We start from the raw sequence: 10,156 nt of genomic DNA on the forward strand, positions 1-10,156 counted from the left end.
AGATGCCGACAGTTGTCGGTTAAGTGACCGGTGTGGCCATGGTACTCACAGTACTGGCTCGTGTCACCGTCACTCCTCGGCCTGGGAGGCCTTTCCCACTTCTGACCCTCGTTCTTGCTCAGGGCGAAGACCTCGACGGCAAACACGACCAGGGGGGTGTGATCATTATACCGCTTCTGGCGGTTCGTTCCCGAACTCCCCCCCGGCGTCCGCCGAGTTCATTTCTGGTGGACTGTCGACCGTGACCTATTATTGTCACGGCGTCTTTCAACCGGGTTATCCTCCCGGCGCCTTTTTCTTTCGGCGCTCGGCCTCGCTGGGCCTACCCGGGTTTTGTGGTAGTCCTCCACTTTTACGGCTTGATCGGCCATCTTCTGGCGGACTCGAGTTCGGCCGCCGCACTTGATGAGCTCATTCTTTAGGTCCCCTCTTGGGAGGCCTTTCATCGTGTGAAGGCCGCGGTTCGCTGTTCACTCACGAATCTGCCGAACCTTGGCGTCGAACCTCTTCACATAACTTCGGAGAGACTCGCCTCCCCTCTGTCGATAGTAAGGAGGTCCGATGTCTCAACGGCCCTCCTCTTGTTGCAAGAATATTGGGCTAAAAACGTGTCCCTTAGGTCGGCGTAACAGTATACCGACCCATCGGGTAGCCCCTTGTACCAACTTTGTGCCATCCCATGCAGTGTCGTTGGGTCGACTCGGCACCAAATCTCATCAGGTTGCTCCCAAACCGACATGTAAGACTCGAAAGCCTCAGTGTGGTCGGTCGGGTCGCCTTCTCCTTTGTATGCTATGGGTGGCAACTTCAGCTTAGTCGGCACCGGGGTATCTAGGACGAGGCGCGAGGGGCGATCGACCACGTGTCGAACGACACGCGGCGATCGGCTCCTCACATCCCTAGTCCGGCTCCTCTCCCCGTGGCGGGAAGGGCTTCTTCTCCGACTCGGTGAGTCGTGCTTCTTCTCCGACTCGGTGAGTCGGACTCCTTCTCCGACTCGGCGAGTCGGACTTCTTTCACTCCTCCGGGGAATGCCTTGTTGGTCTTTGCGGCGACGCCGTCCTCCGCGAGTGCGGGAAGGACTCAGGTCTACCACTAGCATTCTGGGCTCCCCGGCGTCTCGGGCCGCTTCCTCCAAAGTGCTCCGTTCAAGTCTCTTGGAGTCATATTGCAGGCCCTGGTCTCTCGGACGGGTTCCGCCGCTCTTGTCGGTGTGACGTGTGTGAGCCGGCGTACTACCAATTATGTCTAGGAGTAGCTTCGAGTTTTTCTTTGCATCAACCACATGTCCCATGATGGTGACCTGGTTGGCGGGGGCGTGCGCGTATCCGGTATTATTGGCATCCCATACTCGGTTGAACTACCCGGCCGGTGGAGGGTCGCTAACCAGAATTGTGGACGGTATCATCTTGGTAGAATTCGGTTTCGTCGGTCACGAATACCTCTTGTTGTTTCGACATCCTCTTAGCTTTTTGGGTGGGTTTTTTTTTGTTTGGGAATGAATGTGACTAGCTTCTAGTATCTCTTCCCACAGACGGCGCCAATTGTTCCGGGTGTAATTCCAGAGCAGTTATATGTTACCACCCGTGCTTGTAGAATGACGTCCTTGGTTGAATCCTCCTTTCGGTCTCCTGAAACAGTGAACAAACTGAGGGCTCGGCTTTGGACCGAGCGAACTCACTCCGACGCTCAAGTCAGTAAACTTAGAGAGATAAGTTGTTGTTACTTGGCGAAGTATATATTGTAGAGAGATAAGGAAGATGTTACCAGATGAATAGTGATTCTTAGGTTAAATTGTGGATCCTCTCCTCAATGAGAGTTGAGGAGTATTTATAGACTTTCACCTTTTGTCACGTAGTGGCCAAGTGGCCAAGTGGCTAGCAGGTGGAAAGACTTATCTGCCCTCGGCCGAGGGACCCGCGGCAGGCCGGCGGGCCCTGTTGACTCGCCGCCGAGGGGTCTTGGATATGAGTTCGCGGATGTGTGCCCCGGCTGGCTAGTTGCCCCGGCCGGAACCCAAGAGACAGGCCGACAGGCTGCGTCGGTTAGGCTGTCTAAGCCGTTGACTTGCTGTGGATATCTTTGACCTTGCTCAATATGTTGACTGGTCAGCGGGTGCAGAATATGCCCCATCACCATTAATACCACAAAATAAGCTCTTTATGGAACAAAAACTTAACCCATATTTGTTAGAATGTAAGCAACAAGATTACTTGGAGAAGTAACCTATATTTGTTAGGAGTATGTGTTCTGAAATTCCAGGGGTCTTGAGAACGACATTTGCCCTTGATCGAGTTTCATATAATAGTTATCATGCTAGGATTGGAATGACTCATTTTGAGGCTTTGTATGGGATAAAATGTAGATCTCCAATATGTTTGAGTGATATTGATGAGTCGAGGGTCATTGGACCAGATCTGATTAAGGAAACCACGTATAAAGTGAATAACATATAAGGGAAAATGAGAATTGTGCAAAGTTGTCAAAAGAGTTGAACTAACCTTAAAGACGACAAGTGAAATTTCAAGCAGGTGATTTGGTTTTCCTTGAGGTCTCACCTAAAAAGAGGTTTATTAGATTCGAGATACAGAGAAAATTGAGCCAAGATATATAGGACCATTTGAGATAGTGGAACGAGTTGGAGATGTTGCCTATAGATCACCCCTTCCTATAGAATTTTCTAGAATCCATGATGTTTTCACGTGTACTTGTACTTTTAATAAAGTATATTCCCTACCTTAGTCACGCCATTAACTTACCCCAGTGCGGGATAGAGAGGACCTAACCTAAGAAGAGAAATTGATTCAAATTTTAGATCATAAAGAAAAGGCTCTTTGAAACAAGGTTATTCCACTAGTAAAGGTTTTGTGGTCATATCACGATGACACAGAAGCGACTTGGGAAATAAGAACAGGAAATGCGATGTCGATATCCCTATTTGTTCCAATAAGGTAATACACCAAGTTTCGAGGACGAAACTTATTTTAAAGGGGGTAGAATGTGATACCCCGAGTAAATGTTTATTATTTAATAGATTTAAGTGAATTCTTTGTTAGAAAAGAGAAAGAATTTTCAACAAGTAGAGTCGAAAAAGTACCCAAAAAGAAACGGATCGCACCCGAATGGATATATTGACCTATCCTAGTAAATATTCATAACAGTATAGTAATCTTGTATAGGTAAGACCCTAGAATAAGAATAAAATAGTTCGATTGGAGTCCGACTTAATAATAACTTCACCCGTAGAATTTTTACTAGACCTATTTCAAAGGAAATAACCCGTAAAGACAAATATCTAGATATTTTATGATTCTAACATAAGATTTATATTATTTTATTCACATTTATCACATGTAAAAAAGTCTTTAAAAAAAAAAAGAAATTTGATGTGGAAAAATAATGTCCCACGTAATGGCCTAGCATGGTAGGTTTAGAGACCTAAGTTGTCACTTGGTAAAAACTAGCTCCACGTACAAATGAGCATCAAATAGTGACCGACATACTACAACTATAAATAGGAGACCAAGGTTCTCCACATTTCACGCCAAGAAAGGAAACAACTTCTATAGTATACTTGGCTAGTTAACGGAAAGATAAAGGTATATTTCCTACCCCTTCATCTTAAGTTAATATAATGAGTAAGTATATTATCGTTATAATTACTCAACTAATATTATAATGCACGCGAATTATTATTTATGTGATAAAGTTATGTTATACTTGTATATTTTACGTAATGTGGTTTACGTGAGATATGATTGTGGTACTGTTTGTGTTAATAATTGATGTTATAATGGTCACATGATAATGTTAATGTTAAAATACCACTGCTAAGATGTACATTTGGCCAATGTATCATCTGGGACATTATTATTGGAAGGGACCGGACTACATTATTATTTTATCCCGTGTACATGGATGTGAGCTCTGAAGTGGGCTCAGCAGGGGGCTCGGCAATTAGCTCCGCCCCGTTATATCCGGATAAAAAGAAAGAAGAATAGAAAAAGAAAAAGAAAAAAAAGAGAGAAAAAAGAGAAAAAGATGGTTATCCTGTGTACATGGAGGAGGGCATAGCCTAAGGGAGTCTCGGCTCCGTAATGTGGCCCTGTTCAATAATAATGACCCGAGTTGTATTAATTTGAGTTGGAGGTTATGAGAAATATACTCAACCTGTGGTTGGTTGACCCTTTATTTTATTAATCTTTTTCAGGTACAGGAAACAGGGAAGGGCATGAGTGAGGTTGACGCAAGAAAGTAGAATGAGAATAATGTATCATAATAATATAATCTTATCAATAAGACTGGTTACTAGTTATTTGGTTGTACTAAAGAATAATGTAAGCCTTGTATTTCTTTGTATGGGGAAATACGGCGGTAACGCGCTGTAATTTCCGCTGCTATTAATAAAATATACTCCCTCCCATCCACTCTTTTCTTCCCATTTGAAGTGGGCACGGAGATTAAGGGTGGGGAGTATAATATTAATAAAGATATGAGTGGGGTTTGGTAATTGGAGAGATGTATGAATAATTAGGATTAAATATTAATAAAGGAGATGGGTGGGGTTTGGTTATTGGAGTGAGGTAAGAATAATTAGAATTAAATATTAATAAAGGATATAGTGGGGTTTGATGAGTGGAGAGAGGTAGGAGTATAATATTAATAAAAACTTTCTCAAAAAGGAAAGGAGAAGAAAACCTGAATAATTCGTTTAAGGAAATAGGGAAGAAAAGAGTGGATGGGAGGGAGTACCATTTTGTACACCTGTTGTTTACGGGGCGTTACACTATTTGAGACCGTACCTGCCATGAACGCCAAGTATTGGTGTCACAACAGATGGCTGAGAAAGATGGATGATGGGTCTTATGCTTGGAGAGTAAGGGGATCCTCGTGGATGGTGCTTCCTAACCCTGCACGCCTTCCCGTAGTTAACCATTTAGCTGAGTGGGAGCCCGTGGGTGGTGTACTTAGACCCGGACCTCAGTATTACTTGACCGACCCCACCATTCTCCTAGTTTTACCTGAGCCTCCAGCAGCATCTGAGGGACAGCAGACTCCTCCCCCACCTCGTGAGCGCCGCAGAGTGAGACAGACCAGGGTGGACGAGGTTGAGAATGAGCCCTCTTGCTCCACCCCGAGCTTCTACCCACAGTAGTACTCGCCCTACCCCACAGTGCATGATCCCAGGATGCAGGTGAGTGACTTGACTGAGCGGATCTCTACCACCTTGGTGCTCCACAACATGCATGAGATGGCCTATAACCAAGGCACAGGGACCCACTATCACATCCCGTTTGGTGGAGGGGACCCGTTGTGGATACAGGCGTCTTCCACAGCTTTGGAGTCGAGCCCGGCTTTTGGAAGCCACCAGAGGAGACCGAGTTTGGCTCCCTCGCGGGACCGTGGGGAGCAAACTACGGCAGTCAGCTAGGCGGAGGCGGTTACTCAGCTGGAGGTTTTCAGGGAGCAGGTACATCAGGAGATGGTACATTTGGGGCAGGTGGTGGTGATGAGATGGAGGAGGGTCCAAATGTGTGATTTTCTTGTATTTCTAGACTTGTTTTCAGTTTGCTGATGAATATTATCGTTTCTTGTCGTACTCTTTTCGTTGGGATGACTGTATTTGGCCTTAAGGCCGCTACTTGTTTCCATATACTATATTTGAGGTTTGGTAGACATAAACTTTCAGCTGTGTATGACACATATGACTTGGTGCAGGTAAGATTATGAGTGAAAGTGTGCTCAACGCCGAAATTGCTCTCTGCCCGCGAAAACTCGACCGAGTATACTGAATACTTGACCGAGTAGAGCTTACTCGGTCGAGTACTCTCTTATACTCGGTCGAGTACCAGGGTATTGCATGTTATAGTATTGAAAATCGTTCTAGTTTTATATGGTTACTTCTTTGATCCTTAGGGTACTGTAATGTCTTGCTGGCATCTATGAACCTTGGTATAGGGTACCTTGTTCTTGCAAATATAACCTATAGAAGAGTTTCAGGTATGGCGGTAGCGGTAATACGCGGAGTGATTGTGTTTGCAAATAGTAGTAATACCATGACATTCCCGTCTTTGTAGTTCGTTATGTGGGTGGTGTATTGCATTTCTTTGCTTAGTACTCATAACATGGTTGGTTCCTTACGTGTAGAAATGTGGGTTTAATTCGCACAAAGTATATATTTTATGATGGTTGTCCGACTTTCGGTTGACCGTAGTTATTGAGTGGAACGAATTTCGGGGACGAAGTTCCTTTTTAAAGGGGTAGATAACATATCGCGATATAAAAGTTCATATAAACCAAAGTCAAATCAAAGTTCCTTACTGTGTAGCCTTCTTTCTATGTATGTCTTTTTCATATGTTCATCTTTCCTTCTATGTTGTCACGAGCTTGATTGTGGTAACTGACAGTAGAATTAGAATTGGACGCCATATTTAGGTAATGTGGTGCATCTGGTGTGTTGTAGTGGTCGGAGTCTTGTGCATCTTTTATGTAGTATCGAACGTCGCTTAGGTGGTTAACCTCGCAGTAGGGATGTATGGGTTGAACTTCGAGGACGAAGTTCTTTTTAAGGGGGGAAGACTGTAATACCCACAATGTTTAAGGACCCTTTGACCGAGCCCTTTTGACCATGGAAGACCTTAGGAGGGGATAGGTGAGAGGTTAAGTGAAGATAAGTGTCTTACGAGAGTGGTTGCTCGACCTAGTAGGGATTACTCGGTCGAGTAATGTGAATACTCGACCGAGTAGAGCTTACTCGGCCGAGTATGGGAGTACTCGACCGAGTATAGCTGTTGTTGACGCGTTATTATAAAATGCAAATTCGCAAGTCTTATTTCTTTTTCGACGGTTCCATTTCACTCTAACCCTATTTATCTCTCTCTCACCTATCACCCATATCTCCCTACACTCTCATATAGCCTAGACCTTAACCATGGAAGGGGACGGGTGTACATAAGAAGGATGCGTGCGAGGATGTCGTCTTTGTCACCGTTGCTCCGCGTCTCTAGGTAAGTCGCTGTTTTGTTGTCCTTTCTGTAGATTTTTGGGGTAGTCTCATAATAGGATGTGGTTACCGTTGTAGGATGCGTCTCAGAGTCTTGCATAGCTGTTTGTGGATGCATTTTCGTGGTTGGCGATGAGGTAGGGTTTTCCTACTGAGTTCCTGTTTAATTGATTTAAGTTTGCGTTGCGATTGTGGTAATTGTTGTTGTGATTATCTGTTGATCTCGGAGTTGGAGTTGGGTGTTGGAGTTGTGATGGTTGTTGATGATAACGGTTCGCGAGGTGCGTCCTCGGCTGAGTGGAGTCACTTGCGGGAGTGGCTTCACGCCCTAGTTTCGCCCTCTGTGGAACCCCCCACAAGAGGGGATGTGCACATTAATGGACAATGCTTTTGAAAAACACTTTTGAAAATTTAAGCTTGAAAAACAAAAACTCAGTTTTGATAATCGAGGCCAAACAGTCTTTTTGTTACTTCATAGAGTTTGTAGCTAGTTTGTACACATTCAACAACATAGTCAAATTGAGACAAATTCTCTTATATAACAGTAGTGAATTAAACTTGTATTATCCTTTGTAGATTTTTTGTACTAAAATTTATATTATTGGATATATAAAGTTTACTACTTATAATAAATAAGTTTCACGGGTAAGGAGTCCATGTTTTGCGAACTCCTTAAATTATAAAGTAATAAATTCAAAAAATAATTATATAAGAAATAAATCTAAATAAGAAATAGAAAAATAATGAATTACTATTATACTCTCGTCACATGTAATTTGTTTCTTCTAGAATTCTAGTGTAAATCAAATTTGTGCCTAATAATAATAGTATAATATACACTCCGGTATTTGTTTTGTCATCAATTGCATGTTTGCTCATGATTGCAAGTGTAGTTGCACTCAACAATGCTTATTTATTATACCCGATTGCTTTTAATTATTCTGATCTTTCTATTCTTAAAATACATTATATTCATCCAATGTTTTTATCTTATACTCGTAATTCGTAAAGCGTGGTAAAATTGAAGGGTATTATTCGTTGATTATTGTGGAATTAAACTGACGAAGCTTAGACCCATAACAAAATCCCAACTTTAACTCTACTACAGAGTAGTAGATAGATAAGTAAACAACAAAAAGGTTGTCAATTTTGTCTAAAAAAAAATTCATTAAATGAAAGGTAATGTACTCTTCGGGTAACCCAAATAATGTTATGTTTTTAAGTGAGCTTGTAAAAAATGTCAGTAGAATTTTATCAAACTAGGTTAAAACCCGTGAAATTCACGGGTCTGTTTTTTGATAGTAGCAAAAATATATAGTTTAAAGATTTACGTAGTTATTATTTTTGAATAATTATTCATCTTTGAGATATGTCGTGTTCAGTACTATGATCAAGACTTACAATACAATTAGTACACATTTAATTATCTATTGCACAAACTTTAAAAATATATAAAAATTTAATTATCTATTGTACAAACTTTAAAAATATATAAAAATAGTCTTACATTAAAATTTGTGTATTACCGATTGTTAGAAAACTCTATTAAAAAAATTATCATCAAAAAATTGTGTTAAATAATTAAATTTGATAGATTGAGACTACAATGATATCTATTAAGCCGCACTCAATCAAAATCTTATAGAGTTAAACATTTCAATTTTCATTAATAGAATATAAATATCAAATATTGTATTAAAATTCACGGGTAAAAACCGAGTCCATTTACAACATTTTAATAAAATTAATGTCTGTACTGATGGATGAAAATGTGTGGGTTGATGTTATTTTTATAGTGATTTAAGTAATGGGGTTGTACTGACGGTTACCTATATTTTAGGAGGATAATAATCACATAATGAAATCATATGAATGAAATAATTGATTTTATTAACATAATGAAATCATACTGAAATCATATGAAATCATCATAATCATAATGAAATCTCAATCCATATGATTTCATTATGTTAATTATGTTAATAAAATAAGAAATGATATAAAACATTCACATTCTTAGTATAAAATAAAATTCAAACCTAAATTACGTGTATATGTTAGACAATTTCACTCAATATGGATATGGATATGATTTGATTTGATATTATCTTTGATTTTATTTCATAATCTCCTTCCTAAAATATAGGAAATCAGTTGTTTAGCTGATTGCAGATGAGATGTATATGGTAGCCGATTTCTCTCAATATGGATATTGATATGATTTGATTTGATATCATCTCCTTACTAAAATATAGGAAATCGGTTGTGAAGTTGTGTATTTCTCTCATTTGTGAATATTTCGTGAATATTTTTTGGAATTGTGATGTTGAAAAAATCACGTTGGAATATTTGTGAATATTTTGTGAATATTTTTTGGAATATAGGAAATCATTTGTGAATATTTCGTGAGTATTTTTTGGAATATTTCGCCAATAAAAGGCAATAATTCAGTGACTATTTTTTTATTTATATTATATGGTATATGCGAGATTCGTTTCTTATTGAGTTAAATAATTAGTCATCCAATCATCCAATTAAGTCAATGTAAATTGTTTTGTTTGAATTAAATTAGGAAGTAAATAACAAAATATAGTATATAACGATAACGATATGGATTATGGAATATTCCATTCCAATTCTATCCCAATTCTGACGTTGAAAAAATCACGTAGGATTTTAGATGAGATTTTTTTTTCTAAAATCACGTAGGATTTTAGATGAGAATTTTTTTTTTCCGGTGCTATGGATCTGACACGTAGGATTAAGCTTGAGTATTATGATGCCACGTCAGCAGATGTGGCTACATGCATGCTTAGAATGAAAGCCTTTTAGCTATAGGCAATAAATTGAGTAGTACTTCGTATTTTTTTTTCCAAAACTTAGGAAATACGGTCTTTCACTAATTTTTGGAGATAATTTTTTTTCTGTGCCCTTATTTACAGTTTTTGTGACCTTTTTTTAATATTAATCGTGACTCTTTAATTTCGTATATATTTTCATGATATAACATCTTATCCAACCGTAACCATGATTCGTACTTATTTTAAAGTGCAAAATGGTACGATGAAAGGCCTTTGTTAGAAGGTGATATGCTCTAACAACTTTGAAGATAAGGGAATAGGACTCCCTGTAGCGATGTATGATGTTAGTTAT

The sequence above is a fragment of the Silene latifolia genome, chromosome 2 (genome assembly GCF_048544455.1).
Source record: "Silene latifolia isolate original U9 population chromosome 2, ASM4854445v1, whole genome shotgun sequence".
NCBI classification, from domain to species: domain Eukaryota; kingdom Viridiplantae; phylum Streptophyta; class Magnoliopsida; order Caryophyllales; family Caryophyllaceae; genus Silene; species Silene latifolia.